This window comes from Mustela erminea, chromosome 19, assembly GCF_009829155.1.
Source record: "Mustela erminea isolate mMusErm1 chromosome 19, mMusErm1.Pri, whole genome shotgun sequence".
Taxonomy (NCBI): domain Eukaryota; kingdom Metazoa; phylum Chordata; class Mammalia; order Carnivora; family Mustelidae; genus Mustela; species Mustela erminea.
Window position 1 is genome coordinate 44,604,101 of NC_045632.1, and position 23,553 is coordinate 44,627,653.

General features: G+C 42.6%; 1 protein-coding gene across 1 annotated transcript in view; it reads left to right on the forward strand.

The window, feature by feature from the left end:
• The first annotated feature begins 1,442 nt into the window (after window positions 1-1,442).
• Window positions 1,443-23,553, forward strand: part of WWP2 (WW domain containing E3 ubiquitin protein ligase 2) — a 147,748-nt gene continuing 125,637 nt past the window's right edge. Inside the window, exon 1 of the mRNA XM_032323083.1 lies at window positions 1,443-1,531. The gene's annotated coding sequence lies outside the window, so the exon portion shown is untranslated. The remainder of the gene's footprint in view (window positions 1,532-23,553) is intronic.

The window sequence follows — 23,553 nt, forward strand, 5'->3', positions numbered from 1 at the left end:
ATCATGTAGGGCCCCATAGGTGACCATATACACTTTAGGTTTTACTCCTTTAATACACTCACAATTGTGAGCATGTTTGCTTAGTTCTTTTTTTTAAATACTTTATTTGACAGAGAGATAGGGAGAGAGAGTGCACAAGCAGGGGGAGTGGCAGGCAGAGGGAGAGAAACAGGCTCCCCATAGAGAAGGGAGCCCAATGTGGGGCTCCATGCAGGGGCTTACCTCAGAATGCTGGGATCATGACTTAAAGTGAAGGGAGACGCTTAACCGACTGAGCCACCCACGGACCCCTGCCTAATCATTTCTTTCTTTAGGTAAACATCTACTTAAATGCTTCCAAATCAAGGAATTCTTTCCTAATCCCTCTGGAATAAGAAAAACTTCCTTCAGTGGAACTAGAGAAGTTTTAATAGTTTTATAAGAGGAAATTAATATAGAGTTTAAGGTATTAAAGAGGCCTGTATCTCCATGAAATACCATCTCCTGGATTTGGAATGGGAATAGGAAAAGTAGCAGTGCTCAACCAATTTAATTTGCATGCATAATAGGATCCATCTAAATTTGAAAACCCAAAAATAACGAGAATTAATTCGCAGTGCTTAAGGCTAATTAAGTGATTAGTATTAATTTTAGTTAATGGTGATTAAGAATGAAAAAAACTGAGTCTTCATTCAACTTGTCAAAGCTGAAGGTCCATCAATTAGTACAGAATGTTGATTTAAAATGTTCTTTATAATTAATAAAATTCTGTTTTGTAAATTAAGGGAATGGGGGTTAGTTTGGTGTGGTGGGGCATTTTATGGACCCAACCGAGGGTTTTGAAGCTTTCCTGTCTTAGCTTTATGTCACAAAAAACAGATGCTCATAAACTGCCACTTTTGTGTTTCTAGAGCCTAGTACAGTACTAGGCATAGGTACCTACTAGGTACCTACTAGGTACCTACTAGGCATAGGGTTGCCAGATATATCAAATAAAATTACAGAATGCCCCAATTTTTAGCTAAACAGCAAATACTTTTTTTTTTTCTATCTATCTATCTATCATGGGAGTATTTATAGTATAATACTCTCATGCAGTATTTGGGGCACGTCTACATATTGCATAGTTAATTATTCGAAATTCAAATTTAACTAGGCGTCCGTACTTACGGGGTAACCCTTAGTAGCTCAATAAATACTTGCTGACTTGATTGGCCTCCTCTCACCTGTAAAATGGGGCTAATGACAGACCCGCCTCGGGGGTTGACGGAGTGAACGAAGCTCCTGGCAGACAGTGAGCCTTCAACGAATTTGCTTACTCCAGGACCATCTGGTGAGTGGGAACCCCTTCTATTTTGACATACACAAAGGACAAGAAGGCCGACTCCCGGCCAAAGGCGCCCAAACCGGGCCTAGGTTGCCCACACCTGAGAGTCCGGCCGGCCTCTTCCGGGTCAGGTGACCGCGGGCGGTCACGTGACCCGGCCCGAGTGCGGGCGGTGGAAGGCGGAAGTGGGAGCGGAGTTGGGCGCCGCTTCTGTGGCCGCGGCAGGTAGCGAGCGCCGGCGCGACGGGCGCGGGGGGTGCGGCGAGCGGGCGGGCGGGCCGGGGGCGCGGGGTGGGCGGGGGGGCGGGGGACGGCGCGGGGTGGGCCGGGGCGGTGCGGCCCGGGCGCCGGGGGGCGGCGGCTTCCTGTGGGAGGGGCCTGGCTCGGCGGTTCCGGCCTCCGAGGAGGGGTGTCCCGGCTCCCGCCCGAGCGGGGTGGGCGTGCGGCGGGCCGCGCGCGGGGGTGCTTGGAGGTGGGCGCGGAGACAGCCGGGGGTGCGGAGGCCAGCGGGTCCTGCCGGAAGAGGGAAAGGAGCTTAGGTCCTAGGGATGGAGAGGCGTGACCTTTGTGGAGGGTTCGGGTCTGGAGGAAGGGGCGACTTGGGACTGAGCTGGAACACTCAGTGCGCTTGAGTGTTTGACGTGGAGGGAAAGGAGAAATCAGGAAGAAGATGCTGTGTGAACCCCAGCTGAGAGTCTCTTTCTTCCTTTCTCTTTGGAAATGGTTGTTACCCGAGGCTTTGATTTTGGTCCCATTCAGTTTTTAAACTTCAGGAAGGATCACAGAATCTGGATCATTTTGCTTTCGTCACACCCACTAGTCCTGGTTGGGTAGGGTTCCACTTCTTGGGAACCTAGCCCTTCAGATCATCTTTCTTTTAGATTTTCCCAGATCTCATCAACTTCGAGCCTTAAAAAAAAGAGTGAGGGCACTTTGCTCTGACCGTAAAATGGCTTTTAGCCTAAACTATTGACCACGACCTAGCCCAGCATTACCTCAGCAACAGTGACTGCAGAAATCTTGGCCAGAGTATCTGTAGTGCTTTATGACTTTTCTTCTTTCTTCGGTTTAAATTATTCAGTTTCACTTATCATGTGACTGCTTATCTTGATAAAGTGTAACTAGGTAGCGTGACTGAACGGTCTCTTTTGTGTTTCTTAGTATTGTGACCTTAATCATGATTTTGATATTAAATACCTGTGTAAAAGCTGCTTACCCTCTTTCTTCATGTTTACTAAAATTTGCAGAAGTGAAATGAATATGCCACAAAGATGTGGTATAACTAGAGTGAATGTTCCAGCTGGACATTTACAGGAGCCGGAGTCGTTTTGGATTACCCGTAGGAAAAAAAAATGACTTTGCTGACATGTTATGAGTTAAAGTTCTTGGAGTCTTTGACATTTAAAAATTATTTTCTTTTGCGGCTTTTTAGTTAGGTTGGAAAGGTATTATTCATATTTTGGAATGAACAAACAGCCCTAAGTGAGAGGGACTTGTTTTTTTTTTGTTGTTGTTGTTGTTTTGTTTGTTTGTTTTTTTAGCAGTTTATTGCTTTCTTTTTTACTGGTCTCTTTGTTCCTGCTAGACTGCTCCTCCTTCAAGGGTAGGGTTCATATTGCATTTGGCTCCTACCCTAGTGGCTGGATATTGTGGGCACTTGGTAAATGTTTGGTGAATAAATGACTTTCTAGAGGTCGCACAGCTGTAAGTGAAGGACAAGGGATTTGAACCCAAGACCTAGCTTTTCTCTTATCAGACCATTTTCTGTGCTGTTGGTCCATATGAAGATGATGGGCATAGGAATAAGGTTTGGGTTGGCTTCTTGATCCCTTTTACCTAATGATGACTTCCTTGGTTACAAGGAGCTTTTACCAACATCTCGGGACCATGATCCTGTGAAGTTCAGGACTGTCCCTATTCCACAGATGAGGAAGCTAAGGCTTATTGATGTTCTTGCTTTAGATTCTAGAGCTAGTGACTGAGCAGGGACTCAAACCCAGGCAACAGACTCATTCTCTACCATTTACAGAAGGAGTATAAAGTATTTTTTAAAAAAGATTTATTTATTTACTTATTTGACACACAGAGAGATCACAAGAAGGCAGAGAGACGGGCAGAGAGAGAGAGGGGGAAGAGACAGGCTGAGCAGAGAGCCTGATGCGAGGCTTGATCCTAGGACCCTGGGATCATGACCTGAGCTGAAGGCAGAGGCTTTAACCCACTGAGCCACCCAGACCCCCCTATAAAGTATTATTTTAAAGTATTTTTTCAAGTATAGAAAGGATGACATTTTAAGGAAAAATAAAGTATATATATATGTATATATATATATATATATGTATATATATAAATACCAAAAATTATGACTATGAAATGTAATTGAAGTTTAAAAAATTCCAAGAGGCACCTATGGTGCCTCTTCCTGGGAGAACATTCTTTCATTCAGTGAGTATGTAAGTGCCTACTCTTGGAGTTGCACTGTCCAGTATGGTTGAGTACTGGAGATCTGCAATGGAGTATAAAATACACACTGGAGTTTGAAGAGTCAGCTTGAAAAAAAAAGTAAAATATGTCATTGATTTGTTTCGACTGTTGTAAGAAGCATAATATTAACATAATATCAACATATGCTACACACGATAACATTTTAAGTTTATTGGGATAAATGCAGTATAATTGAAATTAATTTCACCTGTATCTTTCTACTTTTTAAAATGTGTTTCCTAGAAAATTAAAGATTATATTGGACAGTCCTGTTCTAAACACTGGGAATATAGTACCCAAGAAAAGGAAAAACTCTTGCCCTTGTGGATCTTAAATTTTAGTGGAAAGGAACAATAAACACAATAACCAAGTAAAGTGCATATTTTATTGTAATAAAGGGGGGAAGTGGGATGTGGAGTGTTGGCTGCGGCTGCAGTTTTGCATAGGGTCTTTAGAGATGCCTTCCTGGGAAGGTGACTGTTGAGTAATGACCTGAAGGAGGTGAGGGGAGGAGCCATGGAAGTGGGGACATTGTGGTCCAGGCGGAGGGGACAGCAAGTTCAGTAGCCCTAAGTAGGCACACCCCTAGCAGGTTTGTGGGCCAGCTAGGGCGCTCCGGTGGCTGGAGGAGTATGAGCAAGGGAGAGTAGGAGATTGAGGTCAAAGAGGTGTTGGGGGCAAGGGGAGTGATGGGCACGTCATGGAGGGCCTTGCAACCCATTTTAAGGGTATGGGTTTTAGTCAGTGATTGGGTTCATTGGAAAGTCTTAAGCAGTGGCTTGGACATGGTCACCCTGCCTTTTAACAGGCTCGGTCTGGTTGCTGTGTGGAGAAGGAGTACAGAGGAGCAAGGCTAGGGCAGGGAATTGAATTTAGAGACCTCCAAGAGCCGTGGGAAAGACACAGGATGGATAGTGAGTTTTTAATGTTTAAATATTGGTCTTACCTGACATGTATCGGATGCATTTTGTTTGTCAGGTATTCTGTTGTTTTACAGATTTAAAACAAACAGAACCTCACTGAGGTGAAGTGATGTGCGTGAGGTCATGTGGCTCCGACATGGAAGAACTGGGAGTTGAGTCTTGATCTTTGAGTGCAGAGCTCTTGCCTTCCTTAGTGAGATACGTGGCGGTGGATACATGAACATAATCTCCCACTGGAAGCAAATCAGTGAGCTGCTTTTGAATGATTTTGAGTCACCATGGGCTGTTATAGATTCTGGAATTTCCGAGAGTTAGGAACAAAAGGGAAGTTCATGTTTCCCTTAAAAACGACCAGTTGAATCTTTTTTAGAAAGTTGCAGGCCTCTGCTTCTCCCCACAAGCTTGTAAACAAACACTCAGTGATTTAAGTCAAGTGTTAATAACTACTTCTAGGAAAATACCAAACACTAAAGCTTGGCAGTCCTGACCTAGGGCAGGTCCGCTTCCTCTGTGTCACCCATGCCTTTTGCTTCCTGTTTTGTTGTGCGATCTGCTTTCCATTCTCTTTTATTATTAGCCTATAATTCCACTGTACTTCCAAAGGTATGACCTTCCCTGTCCCTCCCTCTCTGTTTTTATGTGCTTGGCCTTTTACCGAAGTCATTTGGCAAAGTTTAGTTGTGTTTGATTGTTTTTCAATGTGGGGCTTTGGAAAATGGAAGGTAACTCAATGCTGGCCAGAGAAAAGAGGCCAAGCAAGAAGAATTAGTGTTGGGAAAGAAAGAAAGAGCTGGGAAAGCAGGAGAGTATGAAGGAAAGGAGAAATTTTTGAACAGACCCTTCTCTTCACATTTTTAAAAAAGTGGATATAGAGTAGATCTGTAATTATAAGAAGCTCTGCCTGTTTCTACAACTGCCTAATTAAAACCTCGATGTCGGTGAATGGTTTTTGCCCTTCTTTGGTCCATGTGCTTCACAGGTCCTTTCATCTTGAGATCAGTGTTCAGTGGTTTCTTGACTCAAAGCTGAGTGAAGAATTTGAGGAATTGCAGAGCCTAGACTTTGAGCTTCAAGAACTGTTTTAGCTTGTATTTTAGTTAATATTGAAGAGCACTTACTGTGTGCCAGCCGCTTTCCTTGATTGGGCTCATTTAATCCCTACAGTAATCTTAGAAGGTAAGTAATATTCTTAGGTTCATTTCACAGATGAAGAATTGAGCTTTAGGGAGGGTGAGTAACTTGTCCACTATCACACAAAGGCTTGTGAGTGACCAGACCTATTTGCCTCTAAAAATTGACTGGTCTGAAAGGTTCTCCTGCAGTTGGGTGAGAAAAAGCATCAGGTGCTTTAGATACTGCAAGAGCTATCCCTTGCTAAAGTTTATGCATGGTTGCTTTCTTGTGCCAAAAGCCCTTTGAAGATTTCTTTAATGGGGGTCCCTCAGAGTAAGAGATCTGAGGTCCCAGATGTCAGGGACCCCCTGACATTCCCCATTGTATTTTCAGGGCCTAGCACAGAGTGGGGCCTATCAGCATTATTGAAAGACTGACCCTGGCTCTGGACTGCACAGGTTGGAATAAGGGTCCAGAAGAGGCACAGTCAGCGGGCTGCCAGGCCCTGGAAATGCAAAGGTGAATGTCAGGGATTCCTTGGCCATTTTAGTCCCCTGGTTTCAAGAATCAACCTGTCCTAGCCACCTTTTGTATCTGGAATCACAACTACGAAGCACAGTTTAAGCATGACCACATCTCCTGTGACTGCTGGGCTGCTTTCTTTTCGGAAGTTACTGCGGGCCTGGGAGTTGGGCCTCCAAAGAATGTGTAATGGGAAGGGGACTTTGAGTTTCAGCCTGATGTCATTTGAAATCTGGGTCTTCTAAAGCCTTTGCTGCTAATTGTATTAGTTTCCTCTTCCTCATCTGGTTTTTTTTTTTGAGATTTTATTTATTTATTTATTTGACAGACAGAGATCACAAGTAGGCAGAGAGGCAGGCAGAGAGAGAAGAGGAAGCAGGCCCCCCTGCTGAGCAGAGAGCCCAATGGGGGGCTCGATCCCAGGACCCTAAGATCATGACCTGAGCCGAAGGCAGAGGCTTTAACCCACTCAGCCACCCAGGCGCCCCTTCCTCATCTGTTTAATGCATTACTGTAAACCTGACCAACGTGATGGTTTAAAACAATGTTCTGGAGGCCTGAAGTCTGCAGTCAAGGTGACAGTATCAGTATCGACAGGGCCTCTGGGGGTGGTGGGGTAGGGGGTGGGTGGGGTGGTATTGGTGGGATCGTGGGGAATTCTTTCTTTGCCTCTCTTAGTGGCTCAAGGCATTTGTTGGTTTGGAATCATAGGACTCCGACCCTGCTCGGCCTTCACATGGCTTCCTCCCCTGTGTGTCTCCTCTCTGTCTCCTGTACAGGTACTGTGCCCACTCTAAATTCAAGGTGATCTCATCTTCAGACCTTTAACTTAATTGCCTCTGCACAGACCCTGTTGCAAAATAAGGTCACATTCACAAGGTTCCTTCCACATCCACAGATTCAGACATATGTTTTTGGGTGCCACAATTCAACCCCCTACTCTAATTGAATGTAGGATGGAATGTTCTTATTAAAATTAAATAAGGACATCATCCTATGACCTGATTTGAAGAGGAACCTTTTTCTTTTCTGAATGTAAATTTTATTTGTGACTAAAATAATACATGCACATAGTTTAAAGAGCCAAAGAGCCTTATAAGACTGAGAACGCAACAACAGTTCCTGGCTTCGCCTCTGTTTGTTCTTGATTCTGATATGTGTAGTCAGTGACTTTCAACTCTTAGTTTTCTTCTAGTATTGACTTGTGCGTTTCTTTTCTTTTATTATTTTTTTCCGATTTTATTTGTTTGTTTGAGAGAGAGAGCATGAGAAGCGGGGAGGGTCAGAGGGAAAAGCAGACTCCCCACTGAGCAGGGAGCCCGATGCGGGACTCTGATCCTGAACTCCAGGACCATGACCTGAGCTGAAGGCAGTCACTTAGCTAACTGAGCCACCCAGGCGCCCCCCTCCCTTTTTTTCCTTTCAAAGTAGGCTCCACACCCAACATAGGGCTTGAACTCAGGACTCTGAGATCGAGTCACATGCTCTACCTTCCCACTGAGCCAGCAAGATATTCCAACTTCTGCATTCCTGAATGACAGTTTTATCCTGCTCTCTTAGCCTGTCAGTTTTATCTACTGTCTTTTAACTATTGAAGGTGAGGATTTAGCCCTGTTTCTGGCCAGTCTCCACAACTACAGAGTTCTACACACTTGTACCTCCACCTTGTGATTATTCCCACATCACAAGTTTTGATTAAGTTGTTTATGCTGTTATATTCACAGCTGAGCCACGTAGTATGTTAGGATTGCATTTCCTATCATATAACTTGTTGCTAGTTCCATATTTCCTGATTTTTTCATTTGCATAGTTTTCTGTGTTCCTGTCACTTATCCTGCATCAAATACTGCCATAGAGCTAAAAGTGCTACTTTTTTCAGTGCACTCAGATGCATCATGTAATCTCTTTCTTCCATTTTCTTTCTTTCCTCTAGAGGTGACATTTCCTATAAATTCTCTAATCCGGACTGTAATGCCTTGGGATTTTTCACTGTTAACCTTGTAATTGCTTTTGTCTCTCCCACGTGAATCCCCACTGTTCTCCATCTTTTTCCTTTATTCCCCTGGAACACATCTTTCAGTAGCTTCCTGACAAAAGCAGCATAGGGAGGAGTTTCTGTGAGACCTTACAAACCATGGTTTTCCAATCCTACTTGACTGATGGTTTTTTGGTTGTAGAATTATAGATTGAAAAGTTAAAAAAAAAATCATTTTATCTCAAATTTGAAAGCATTGCATTGTCTTTTCACCTTTGGTGTTACTTCTGAGAAGTCTGATGCCATTCTGATTTTTCTTGTTTGTAAATGTGACTGGAAGCTTGTATACCCTTTGTTCTTGTGTTCTGAAATTTCATGACATTGTGCAATAGAATTTTTTTTTTTTTTCCATCGTTTGGGGCACTCAGTTGGGTTCTTTCTGTTTAGAACTGTGTATTCTTCAGCTTAAGAAAAATCTTCTGTGACATTTCTTTGATGATTTCTCTTTTTTTTTCTTTTTTATTTCTGGGACTTGCTATAAGATGGACATTGGACAGTTTAAAGATTTATTTGTTTCAGAGAGGGAGCGCGCACCAGTGGAAGGGGCAGAGGGAGAGAATCCAAAGTAGACTCTGTGCTGAGCATGGAGCCTGAGGCAGGGCTCCATCTCACCACTCTGAGATCATGACCTGAAACCAAGAGTTGGGTGCTCAACCGACTGAACCACCTGGGTGTCCTAGACTTTGGACATTTTGAACAAAACCACTGTTTTAAAAAAGTCATTTTTTACCTATTTACCATCTTCTTTGTCTTTCAAGTCACTTTTTAGTGTATTTCCTCGCTTTATCAGCTTGGTTTCTGCTATGAGGACTGTCCTTTCTAAGAGCAGATTGTTATTCTCTGAGTCCACCAACCAGCCAACTTACTTGCCTGCCTGCCTTCCTTTAAAATTGCATTCTGTTCTTGTTTCATGGGTGCAATATTTTATCTCTCTAAATTGTTTTGAGGTTTTCTTTGACCTCTATTTTATTTAATAGTGAGCTTTTATTTTTTTTTAAAGATTTTTATTTATTTATTCGGCAGACAGAGATCACAAGTAGGCAGAGGCGGGCAGAGAGAGAGAGGAGGAAGCAGGCTCCCTGTTGTGCAGAGCCCAGAGAGAAAGAGAGAGAGCACGCATGAGCCAAGGGAAGGGCAGAAAAGCGGACTCCCTGTTGAAGAGGGAGCCCAGTGAGGGCCTCAGTTCTGGGACTCTTGAATCATGACCTGAGCTAAAGGCAGACACTTAACCTACTGAGCCACCCAGGCACCCCTCTTTGTAACTTTATGAGGAACTGCCAGACTTTTCTAAAACTGTGCACTGTTTTTCATTTCTAATTAGCAGTGTATGAAGATTCTAATTTCTCAAAGTTCTCAGTACTATTTGTTATTGTATCCTTTTTGATTTTGGCCATTTTAGTTTGTGTGAGGTGATGTCTTATTGTGGTTTTAGTTTGTATTTCTCTAGTGACTAATGATATACATTTAAAAAAAAGATTTTATTTCTTTATTTGACAGAGAGAGATCACAAATAGGCAGAGAGACAGGCAGAGAGAGAGAGAGAGAGAGAGAGAGAGAAGCAGGCTCCTTGCTGAGCAGAGAGCCCAATGCAGGGCTCAGTTCCAGGACCCTGAGATCATGACCTGAGCTGAAGGCAGTGGCTTAACCCACTGATCCACCCAGGCACCCATGATATACATTTTTTATATGCTTATTTTTAAAATATATTTTTTAAAGATTTTATTTATTTGAGAGAGAGGGTGAGACCGAATATAAGCAGGGGGAGCTAGCTCAGGGAGAGGGAGAAGCAGATTCCCACTGAGCAGGGAACCTGATACAGGACTCCATCCCAGGACCATGAGATCATGACCTGGGCTGAAGACAGATGCTCAAACAACTGAGCCACCCAGTGCCCCAGTTTTTATATCTTTTTTAGAGAAATGTCTGTTTAGATCCTTTGCCCATTTTTTTTTTAAAGTTGGATTGTCTTATTACTGAGTTGTAAAAGTTCTTTATATATTCTAGACATTTTTTTTTTAAAGATTTTATTTATTTATTTGACAAAGAGAGAGGGATATCACAAGTAGGCAGAGGGGAAACAGGCTCCCCGCTGAGTAGAGAGCCTGATTTGGGGCTTGATCCCAGGATCTGAGATCATGACCTGAGCTGAAGCCAGAGGCTTAACCCACTGAGCCACCCACGTGCCCCTCTAGACTTGATTTGCAAATATTTTCTCTCATTCTTTGGTTGTCTTCACTTTCTTGATGGTATCCTCTGAAACATAGAAGATTTTAATTTTGATGAAGTCAAATTTATCTTGTTTTTATTGATTATACTTTTCATATTATATCTAAGAAACCATTTCTTGACTTAAAGCCATGAAGATTTAAACCTGTGGTTTTTTTTTCTGAGTTTTATAGTTTTGCTCTTATATTTTGGATTTCGGTGCATTTTGGATTCATTTTGTATAAGTAGGGGTCTAACTTTGTGCATTTGCTCATGGATACCCACTTGTCCCAGCACCATTTGTTGAAAAGACTGTTACTCTTTTTCCATTGTATTGCCTTGGCATCCTTGTCTAAAATCAGTTGTATGTAGGTGTATGAATTTGTATCTGGACTCTCAATTATCTTTTCTTTTTTTTTTTTTTTTTTTAAGATTTTATGTATTTATTTATTTGAGAGAGAGAGAGTGCACAAGCTGAGGGTGGAGAGAGGCAGACAGATGTGGAGGGACCAGCAGACTCCCTGCTGCGCAGGGATCCTAGCTCAGGACTTGATCCCAGAGCCCTGAGAGCATGACCTGAGCTGATGGCAAACATTTAACTGACTAAACCACCCAGGCTCTCCTTGACTCTCAATTTTCTTCACTTGCTCTGTGTCTATCTTTGTAGTAGTACCATGGTCTTGATTACTGTAGCTTGCTAGTAAGTTTTGAAATTAAGTAATATCCTGGGTGTTATATGCAACTGATGAGTTATTGAACACTACATCTGAAACTAATGATATGCTATATGCTGGCTAATTGAATTTAAATTAAAAAAAAAGAAATTAAGTAGTATGAATCCTCCAACTTTGTTTTTTTCTAAGATTATTTTGGCTATTCTGGGTCCCTTGTATTTCCTTATGTATCTTAGGATGACTTTATCAATTGAGTTCTATTTTTTCTTTTTATGTTTTATTTTTAAAAATATTTTATTTATTTATTTGACCTGAGACACAGATTACAAGAGGCAGGCAGAGAGGGGAGGTGGGGAGGAAGCAGGCTCCCTGCTGAGCAGAGAGTCTGATGCGGGGCTTGATTCCAGGACCCTGGGATCATGACCTGAGCCTAAGGCAGAGGCTTTGACCCACTGAGCCACCCAGGCGCCCCTCTTTTTATGTTTCATATCTGGCTTTTCTTTCTGAGGGTCTCTTTAGATAGTTGGATTCCTTTATGTATTTAGTAGCCACAGGCTGGGCTGTGTGCTCAGCCTCAAATGAGGGAAGGTGAGTGGGGATGGGACAATGACTTCTCATAGCTCCGGATGTAGACTTCCACTTATCTGTCTGGATCAGTATGGTGCCTAATCGCTACCCTCAGCTGTGCCTGACGTCCTCAGGTCTGGTGTAATCTATCCAGAGACTAAAAATGAACTCTTCCTATTTGGGATTGGGGAGAGGGTGACTGCCTGGCTGAATTGTTGGGGAGAGGGTCTGGGAACTCTGTTTCTCATACAGGCTTTTACTCTTCTCTCCTGTTTGTAGGCCAACTCTGCTGTCACTTTCAGACACACCTAGTGCCCGCAGTCACCCTTTCTGTGATTCCCCAGTGCTACTAGCCTGCTTCTTGTCAACCCTACCCCCCAACCATTACAGGCATCTCACTTGCCCCTTTCCAGGATGTGGCTGCTGCCCCCTCTGTCTGTTGTTTCCTTTCCCATTCATTTTTAGTTGGTTTATATTTTTGTGTTTCTTTTCTGTCATTTTGATGGGATTTGAGAAGAGAGCAGAGATAAATATATGTGTTTAATCTGTTACGTTTATTAAGGGCTCCTGGAAGGTTCTCTAAGGGAAAAGTTGGTATCAGGGAAGGTGCTATAAGACTTAGTCTCCTCGGAACCACTCCTGGCACAGAGCTCCTTCACTGTGTTCTGTTCCTAAAGTTTTATATTGCCCCTTTTAAAAAATCTGCATATTGTTTAGTGCAATCTTTCTGCATAATTTTAGTTTAGCCTTAAACATTCTCATAGAGCTGGGCGCCTGGGTGGCTCAGTGGGTTAAGCCTCTGCCTTCAGCTCAGGTCATGATATCAGGGTCCTGGGATGGAGTCCCGCACTGGGCTCCCTGCCTGCTCCATGAGGACCCTGCTTCTCCCTCTGCCTCTGCCTCTCTGTCTCTTTCTGTCTTTCATGAATAAATAAATAAAATCTTTAAAAACAACAACAACAACAGCAAAAACATTCTGATTGAGGTGAAGTCCTACTCTTAGTGTAGACAACTAATTCAGTAATGCTATACCAGTGGTTCTCACCCCAGCTTTATATAAGGATCCCCTGGGGAATTTTTAAATAATGTAACTGTCTGTACCCTACTCCAGACCAGTCAAATGGGAATCCCTGAGGTTGGGGTTTGGCTGTCATTGTTGGCTGGTTCGTTTTTAGTGCTCTCCAGTTAATTCCAATGTGCAGAAAGAATTGAGAACCGCTGCTCCAAAGCATTTCATAGTTCATTAAGAATAATTTTACCTGGGGCACCTGCGTGGTTCACTGAGTTAAAGCTTCTGCCTTTGGCTCAGGTCATGATCTCAGGCTCTTGGAATAGAGCCCCACATTGGGCTCTCTGCTCAGCAGGGAGCCTGCTTCTCACCCCCCTCCCCGCCTCTCTGCCTACTTGTGATCTCTGTCAAATAAAAAAAAAAAAAAAAGAATTTTATCTAACAGGATACATTCCATTATATCCCTTATTGCCATTTTCTTCCTCCTTCACTGCCCTTGGGACACACTGGCCCCTGTTTGTTTTGTAGCGTCCCAAGACTTACTACTACCTCGAGAGCTCTTGCTCTTTTATCTGCCTGGAATGTTCTTCCAGTGTCATTCTCAGTTCTGTCCTTCACCTTCTTCTGATCTTTGGTTAAAAGCCACCTTCTTGGGGCGCCTGGGTGGCTCAGTGGGTTAAAGCCTCTTCCTTCAGCTCAGGTTATGGTCCGAGGGTCCTGGGATCGAGCCCCGCGTTGGGGGGGGGGTCTCTGCTCGGTGGGGAGTCTGCTTCTCGCTCTCTCTGCCTGCCTCTCTGCCTACTTGTGATCTCTGTCTGTTGAATAAATAAATAAAATCTTAAAAAAAAAAAAAAAAGCCACCTTCTCAATGAGACTTTCCTCATCCACAGCTTTTTTGACTTTTGGCCGCCATCTTAAATTCCTGTCCTCCTTCGCTGCTTTGTTTTTCTCGGAGTCACTTGTTACCTCTGCAGTTCTTTCATTTGCTTCATATCTGGCATCCCTTTTGACACATGTCCTTTCCCAATGTTATCAGTCTTTTAGAGTTTAAAGAAGCCAGCGGATGGAGCGTCATTTATTCTCTCTCCCATGCCCTTCTCTTCTGTTTGTAGATGCAAGCTTCTGACCTGTATCATTTCTTTCTCCTGGAAGGACTTCTTTTAAATGTTTCTTTCAGGGTATGTTTTTGTTTGAGGAAGGCTTTTGTTTACTCCTTCACTTGTAAAGAATAACTCCATTGGACACAAAATTCTAGGCTAGTATGTTTTTTCTTTCAATACTTTAAATATTTCTCTCTGCTCTCTTCCTGCTTATATGGTTTCTGGTAAAACAAACAAACAAACCAACCCTGTTGTAATTCTTATCATTATTCCTGTATAGGTTAGCTGTTTTCTTTCCCCTTTTGGCTTCATTCAAGACTTTGCTTTTGTTTTTAGTTTTCTCTAGATTCAGTATGGTAATATTCTGTATCTAGTTGTTTGTTTGTTTGTTTGTTTTGTTCTTGTGTTTGGTGTTTCTCCTGCTTCTTGTTCTCGGAGCTTCCTGGATTTGGGGCTTGCTGTAGGTCATTAACTTTGGAAAATTCTTGGCCATTATTACTTCAGATATTTCTTTTGCTCTGTTCTCGCTTCTTCTGGTATTCCAATTATGCATATTTTGCACATTTTGAAACTATCCCACAGTACTTGGACTTTTAAAAACATTCTTTCTTGTGTGCTTGGACAGCTTTGTTGGTTGAGTGGCTGCCTTCAGCTCCTGTCACGATCTTAGGGTCCCGGGATGGAGCGCTATATCAGGCTCCCTGCTCAGTGGTGAGTCTGCTTCTCCCTCTGCCCCTTCTTCTCCACTCATTCTCTCTCTCTCTCAAGAAAATAAATAAAATCCTAAAGAAAAATTCTTTCTTTTTGCATTTCTATTTGGGAAGTTTTTATTGACATAGCTCTAAACTCTGTGATTCTATAGCTGTGCTGTCTACGGATGAACCCATGGAGACAATCTACGTTTCTTTTACACTGTTTTGGATTTCTAGCCTTTTCTTCTTTCTTTCTTAGGGCTTCCATGTCTCTGCTTACATTATCCATCTGTTCTTGTGTGTTGTCTCCTCTTTCCATTAGAGCCCTTAATATATCTATCCATAGTTATTTTAAATTCCCTGTCCATTAGTTTTAAAATCTGTGTCTTCTCTAAGTCTGGTTCTGATGCTTGCTTTGTCTCTTCACACTTTTTCTTGCCTTTTAGCATTGCTTATAATTTTTTGAAAAGATTTTTTTATTCTACAGAGAGAGTGAGAGAGCATGTGGAGGGGGGAGGGGCAGAGGGGGAGGGAGAGAGAGATTTCAAAGCAGATTCCCTGCTGAGCGTGGTGCCCTACATGGGGCTTGATCCCAAGCTGAAATCAAGAGTCAGACACTCAACCGACGGAGCCACCCAGGTGCCCTTTAACATTATTTATAATTTTTAATTGAAAGCTGGACATCATGTATTAGGTTAAAGGAGCTGAGGTGAATAGGCCTTTAGTTTGGGGTTTTATGTTAATCTGGCTAGGAGTTAATTTGGGTTTAACAATTGCTCTGACTTGGTGCACCAGGGTGGCTCAGTTGGTTAAGCATACAGCTTTCAATTTCATCTCAGGTCTTGATCTCATGTTCATGAGTTCAGGCACCCTTGGGTGTGGAGCCTACTTAAAACAAAACAAAATAATTGCTCTAACTGTAGGTACCAGAGGCTTCAAATTTATCTAGTATCCTTGTTTTGGTCTCCCTGTTATCTTTGGTCTTCCTTAAGAACAACTTCGTGAATAGAATTTGCACCTTTCAGCTCTTTCAGCTGTATTCCAGTGTTATACTAGACCCATGGTATGGTGGGAAAGTATGGGGGAGGGCCCGAATTTTGTAGTCTTATCATTAAATCCCAGTCTTTTAGGGGTGTCCAGGTGGCACAGGTAAGCGTCCGATCTTAGTTTTAGCTCAGGTCGTGATCATGTGGTTGTGAGACTGAGCTCTGCATTGGGCTCCAAGCTCAGCATGGAGTCTGCTTAAGTTTCTCTCCCTCTCTCTCTCTGTCTCCCCTTCACATGCTCTCTCTCTAAAATAAATACATTTAAAAAAAAAAAAAAACCACCCTCAGTCTTTTAATGAGTCTATGTCCATGGGTTGTCACCTTCAAAAGTGTTTTTTAACTAGTTTTCCTCCTTAAGTGATACAAGAAGAGTAGAAGGACCTCAGGCAGGGGAACTTCCTTCCCCTAGTTAGGATAAAGCTCTGGTGAAGTCATTTTCGCTAGAGAGTAGGCCCTCGTTGTGAACATTTGGGATATTTTACAGTGGTTACTTTTTCCTTTTCCATGCAAGAGCCAGGAGGGAATCTTTCTTGGCTCTTCACCAGGACAACCTCTAAAGCAGGAATTTTGTTTTGTTTCATTTTACTCACCGTTTATCACTAGCACCAAAACCAGTGCATGGTATATAGTAGATGCTCAATAAATATTTGTTCAATGAGTGAATGAATACCTTTCATCCAGGCCCATGAGGTTATTTTACATATGTGTGGGAAAATTTCTCAGACCTAAGATGGTAATGAACTGATGACATTTCTCTCAGTGAATAGTTAGTCCTCAAATCTATTGATTATTTGTTGGGTTTTGTGGTGTTTTGTGAGTGTCTCTCTAATTTGAAGCCCTACCCAACATGGGATTGTTACAGAGCTGCTCTCATGCAACCTTTAGTAAGGAAACTAGTAAGGAATGTATTTTATATCATGATCCAGTGTATTTGTTTGTTTGTTAGCTTTTTAAGATTTTATTTATTTGACAGAGAGAGACACAGTGAGAGAGGGAATACAAGCAGGGGAAGTGGGAGAGGGAGAAACAGCTTCCTGCTGAGCAGAGAGCCCGATGTGGGGCTCGATCCCAGGACCCTGGGATCTCAACCGAAGCTGAAGGCAGAGGCTTAACGACTGAGCCAATCAGGTACCCCGATCCAGTGTACTTGTACATATAAATGTCCATTTATCTGGACAGACTTTTCATGAAGTAATACTTTCCTTTATGTATGATGTACTCTTATATTTTATATTTTGTTATATTTTACTTAAAAAAGGTTTTTTTTTTTTCCAAAGATTTTTATTTATTTGACAGAGAAAGAGAGATCACAAGTAGGCAGAGAGGCAGGCAGGAAGAGAGAAGGGGAAGCAGGCTCCCCGCTGAGCAGAGAGCCCAATGCAGGCCTTGATCCCAGGACCCTGAGATCATGACCTGACCCGAAGGCAGAGGCTTAACCCACTGAGTGACCCGGACGCCCCTAAAAAAAGGCTTTTTACTTATTTTTATTTTATTTATTTTTAAAAAGATTTTATTTATTTGACAGACAGAGAGAGAGAGATCACAAGTATGCAGAGAGGCAGGCAGAGAGAGAGAGTGGGGGGAGCAGGCTTCCAGCTGAGCAGAGATCCTGATGCAGGGCTCAATCCTAGGACCCCGAGATCATGACCTGAGCTGAAGGCAGAGGCTTAACCCACTGAGCCACTGAGGTGCCCCAAAAAATGCTTTTTTTTTTTTTTTTTAAATATTTTATTCATTCATTTGTCAGAGGAGAGAGCGAGAAAGAGAGCACACACAAGCAGGCAGAGGCGGAGAGAGAAGCAGGCTCCACACCGAGCAAAAAGCCTGATGTGGGATTCGATCCGAGGAGCCTGGGATGATGACCTGAGCCTAAGGCAGCTGCTTAACCGACTGAGCCACCCAGGTGTCCCCAAAAAAGGCTTTAAAAAAAAAGATTTTATTTGTCAGAGAGAGAAGCATGCACACACGCTAGTGAGCACGAGCAGGGGGAGGGGTAGAAGGAAAAGCAGGCTCCGCACCGAGCAAAGAGCCCAGTGTGGGACTCAATTCCAGGACCCTGGGATCGGAACCTGAGTTGAAGGCAGATGCTTAAGCAACTGAGTCACCCAGGCATCCCTAAAAAAATGCTTTTCAAGATTTACATTGAGGACAGGTTCAGAGGACAATACACTTTTAGTGTTTTTACACTTGATCTTAGCCAAAAGCCAAGCGATTGTTTTTAGTGTTTTTAAAGAAATTTGGGTTATTCCAACTAACCAGAGGTAGTTTTGATTTTCCTCTTCCCCACCCAATAAATCCATTACGCCCTTCAATAATGAAATTCTCTGTGTGTCTATAACCTTTGGTGATACTTAAAACATTGTTCCCCTTCCTCCTCCTTCCTACCCTGGGCTTATGCTAACTCATGTTTTTGGGAGTGATTTGGATGCAAACATTGCCCATTGCTATGAGCAAGGGAAAAAATTAAACTTGAGTCCAGGTGCAGGGTTGCTGAGACAGGTATAACATAAATCCTGGGCCTCAGGTTTCATGACCTTCCGGTAGTAGGTAGTTGGGGATTGGAGCCTCCTGCCTATTAGGGACCATGTCTCATATGGGACCCTGAGGCAGAGGCTGAGAGACTAAATGTACTTTGGGATGGGGTCTGACTTCTTTTCTCTAGTAATGGTTACTTTTAAAAAATACATGGTTGGAAAGGTCTTACAGTTCAAAATACCTACCTTGTAAAGTCAAGGCGGTATTTTCCTTAATAGATCTGGAAAGACAGTCCCCGATGTAATAACACTGATTATTATTAATAAACACTGGACTACCATCTCGAAAGACATTGGAAAAAGAAAACGTGTTATCTACTCTAATTCTTCTGCTTTCCCAGTTGGCTTTCTTCCTTCTGAGACTTCATTAGAATTTATCTGCTTGGTTTTGTTGTGGGGCCCTGACGGATACAGATCCAGAGGTTTGGTCTTCTCCAATTTAACAGGCCATGTAGGAGGTTTCATTCTCTCGAATTCTCTTGAGTTTAGGCCATAGGCTAAAAGGAGAAAAGCTCAGGGAGGACGTGCTAGTTTAAAACTACCCTCAGTTGAGTTGTCTTAGGAAAAGAGTCCTAATAGATATAAAGATTTTTAAAATATTCTTTTATTTTTTGAGTCTCTAAATAATGGATCTCCTGCTTGTAGTGCTTTAACCTCTGTTACCGAAAGCCCCGAGGCTTATTTATAATCATTAATTTTTCCTTCATTATTCAAGATATGATCTTCCCCCTCTTTAAAATTATCGTTAAATTATGAGAGAGATCAAACATGTAAAATGGTTCAGAGAATAAGATAATGAATAGTCATAAAAACCACCATCTGGATTTAATGAATATTAACATCTTGCCATATTTGCTTCAGAACTTTTTCTTTAAAAGACAAAATGTTGCAGATACTTTTGAAGTTCCCGTGGTCTCTGTCCTTCCACCAGTTCCCATGGTCCTTCTGTGCTACCCCAGAAGTAACTTCCATTCTCACTTTGGTGTGGTTACTTCCCAGCCACACTTTTATACTTTTATTCCATTCATGTCTTGCCACAGCAGTATATACAACTGATTCTGTGTAAGTTCAAGCGTGCACCAATGACATCATACTACACTTAGGTTTTCACTTGCTTTTTTCCCCCTTTTGCCATTATAATGTGGGATTTTTTAAAAAAGATTTTATTTACTTATTTGACATACAGAGATCACAAGTAGGCAGAGAAGCAGTCTCCCCACCGAGCAGAGAGCCCGATGTGGGGCTCGATCCCAGGACCCTGAGATCATGACCTGAGCCACCCAGGCGACCCATAATGTGGGATTTGTATGTGTAGATTGAATTCAGCTATTCCACAGAATTCCATTTTTTAAGTAGATTCAGTTTATTCATTCCCCCATTGATGGACATTTAGGTCGTTCACAAATTTTTGCTATTACAAACGTTGTGATGAACATCTCTGCAACGCGGCTTCTTCGGCATGCGTTGGGAGATTTTTCCCGGGGCCGAGACCCAGGAGGGGAATCCTGCCAGGCACAATATATGCATCTTTCATTGTACGGAGGTTGCTAGGTACCATCTCATTTTCCTTCAGAACTGTGTAAGGCTTCTCACCACTACTTTTTCTCTGACATCTCATCTCTTGCTGGTCTGCTCGGGGGAAAGAGAGCATTGATCTTTTTATTGCTTTACCAAAACAAATTTAGTCTAGGAAATCAAAACATCTTCCTTTTAAATTTCAGAAAGTGATGCTCCAGTTCACTGGGTAAACATTTATGGAGCTCCTGTTAAGAGCCAGGCATCATTCTGGATGGCAGAGCAGGGCTCCAGGGCTAACAGATGGGGCACACATCTCAGCCTTTGTGGAGCTTACATTCTAGGGGAGGGAGAGAGACAATAAATACGATAAATCCATACAGTATGAACCATGCCAGTGATAAATGCTAGGGAGGAAAAGTAAAATAGGGAAGGAGTGGTCCAAATGCATGTGGAAAGGTAGGGTAATAGAGTGGTCCAGGAACACCTCTTAAGAAAGTGACTTCTGAGTACATGTCTGAGTGCTCGCTTCGGCAGCACATATACTAAAAAATGAGTACATGTCTGAGGTAGTCCCTATAGGTGAACAATTGGGGAAAGAACATTCTAGAAGGTAGAAGTCCAATAGGGAAGCATGTCTGGCATGTTCAAGGATGAGTGGGGAGGCTTGTATAGCTTCAGGAGAGGGAGGAAGTGGGGAAAGAAAAGAGAGGGGAGGTCAGAGAGGCATGTGGACTGTATCATGCAGGGCCTACATTTTAAGGACTTTGACTTGTACTTTGCAGTAGACTGGAAGCCCTGAATGGTTTTGAATAGCAGAGTGATGTAATCTGACATACGTCTTAAAAAAAAATCAGTCTGCTGAGCATAGAGATTAGATTGAAGGTAAAGAGGATCTGAGCAAGAGAAAGATAATCTGGGTAAGAGATCACAGGGCTTTGGACCAAGATGGTGCCAAGAGGTGGAGAGAAATGTTTGAACTTGGGAATATTTTAAAGGTAAAACCAAGGCGATTTCCAAATATGTTTTAAAGATTCTTAAATTTTATTTTATAGAGAGAGACAGCCCAGAGGGGAGGGGTAGAGGGAGAGGGAAAGAATCTCAAGCAGACTCCAGACTCTGTACCGAGCCCACCGTGGGGCTTGATTGCACCACCCTGTGATCACGACCTGAGCTGAAATCAAGAGTCGGACGCTCGACCGACTGAGCCACCTGGTGGCCCCCAAACAACAAGATTTCTTGACAGTTTTAATGTGGGGTGTGAGAGGGAAGGTAGAAGCAGGGATGAGTCCTAGAATTTTGGCCTGAGCCACTGGTTGGAAAGAGTTGTCATTAACTGAGATGCAGAAGGCCAAGAAGCAGGTTTGAGGGGGAATATTGGAAGATTCGTTTGGTCATTAGACAAAGAGGGGCTGAGGTTCGAGGGTGAAGTTTGTACTAAACACATCAATTTGGGATTGTCAACAGTTGGCTGGTATTTAAAGCCATACGAGAAATTACCAGAAGACATGCAAGGCCTGAGCTGTGGGACACCCTGCTGGTTAGAGGTTGAGGAGTAGAGAGGGAGCCTGTAAAGAGGCTGAGAATGAGCAGCCCGAGAAGCAGGGGGAAACATTGGGCAGCTATGATGTCCTGGAAACCACGGGAAGAAAGCATTCCAAGGAAGAGTGTGTTCGATCTGTCATATCAGGTGTGCCGGTAGGTTGTATGAGACGAGGACTGAGAATTCACTATTGGACTTAGCAACACAGAGGTCTGGTCTTAAGAACTTGATAGCGGTAGTTTCTGTATTGTCTTCTTAGATGCTCCCTAGAACTTTTTAGATGTTTCTATTGCCACCCCATATCTAAGATTGTAAGTCAAATGCCTGTTATAGGCTAGTCTGGGAAAAACTAGTCACTAAAAATTTTTTTGGACTGCATATACCTTATAAATAAGGCAGTTGTTTTGTTTTGGCTAAAATCTTGAAGTATAAAAGTATTTGACTTCAGCTATGGAAAATGTCAAAATCAGTGTGACTTTATGGTAGCTACATTCTCATCCTCACATAAAGGGTTTCCATTCTTAGTGAAATGTGGTGACTTAACCATCTTTTAAGGCTGAGTAACCCTTCAGAATAGCAAGTTGGAGGAGAGATCAGAAAGAAATGCAATGGAAGAAGGTATTAATGATGTCGAATAGACGAGGACTTTCTTAGTGTCTTTACAGTAGCAGTTCTCCACGCGAGGGAGCAGAGGGGGTCCCTTCGACCTCTGCTGGCCACTTGAGACTTAAAAGGTTTTGCAAGATCAAAACTATTTTCATAATAACCTTATTTGCCTTTTCCACCGTGATTGCATTTGCACTGATGGTGCAAAAGCGAAGGTGAGTACAACTGTTGCTGCCGTTGTTGGAATCTGGGCTGTGCTGCGAGTCTGAGCTGCTGTCCTTGTCTTCCTCATGCAGCGGACTTAGTGAAAAGAGAGCAGGCCAGTTTGACTTCAGAATGTGCTTGACAAAGCAGTGAAAATTATTAATTTTACTAAGTCTCAACCCCTATGCATGTCTTTTTTCTAATATTCTGTGTGATGAAGTGGGAAATACGCCTACAGCACTTCTGCACGCCTAAGTATGTTGTCTTGGGAGGAAGCACTTGTGTGAATTGAGAGCGAAGTTGCTTTTTTCATGAAATGCTATTTTTACTTAAAAAAACTGAACAAACTGAAGTTACTAGATTGGGTATTTGGCAGACATTTTGTTGAAGATGAATGAAGTGAGCCTGTCACTTGAAGGAAAACAATGGACAGTATTTGTTGCCAATGATAAAATATGAGTTTTTAAGTGAAGATTAGAATTTTGGAATACTTACATCTGCCACCAAGAGCTCGACACTTTCCCAATACTTAAAGATCTGTTTGATGAGATCAGTGGTGACATTCACAAATGTGCTTTTTCTGATAGTGTATAATGAAATGTGTCAACATTTGGAATATCTACATAGCTCAGTGAACCAATATTTTTCAAATGATAAAGGGCGATGTTACAAAATTGTGTATAAGTAAAAGATCCATTCAAAATGCAAGATAGACTTATGCTTTGAGCCAAGGTAGAGTGACAGGGATGCCTGATGGCTAATGATGTCCAGAATGTGCTTATTGGCCATTCGTGTATCTTTTTATTATTTACTTATTTATTCATTTTTATTTTAGACAGTGTACCTGGGAGGGTGGAGGGCAGAGAGAGAAGGGAGAGAGAGAATCCTAAGCAGAGAATTCTAAGCTCCACACTGGATGTAGAGCCTGATTCTGGTCTTGATCTCACAATCCTGAGATCATGACCTGAGCCTAAGTCAAGAGTTGGTCACTTAATCTGCTGAGCCACCCAGGCACCCCTTTTGTGTATTCTTTATTGATTTTAAAAATTGGACTTTTATTTATTTTAAAAAAGATTTTATTTGTTTATTTGACAGACAGAGATTACAAATAGGCAGAGAGCCAGGCAGAGAGAGAGAGGAAGGGAAGCAGGCCTCCTACTGAGCAGAGAGCCCGATGTGGGGCTCGATCCCAGGACCCTGGGATTATGACCTGAGCAGGAGGCAGAGGCTTTAACCCACTGAGCCACCCAGGTGCCCCCCCAAAATTGGACTTTTAAAAAATTGTTGAACTGTGATTTTCTTTTTGAAAGTGTTATATTAGGCTCTCTCCTGTAAATGTTGATGTCGTAGTAGTCCTTTGCCCTTCCTAGGCTAGCAGAGACCTAGCTAGGCTCAGGACAAGACAGACAGACTCCACCCCGACAGAAGTAGCACGAAGTTGCTTGGACCTTTATATTTTTCTGGTTCATCTCTTT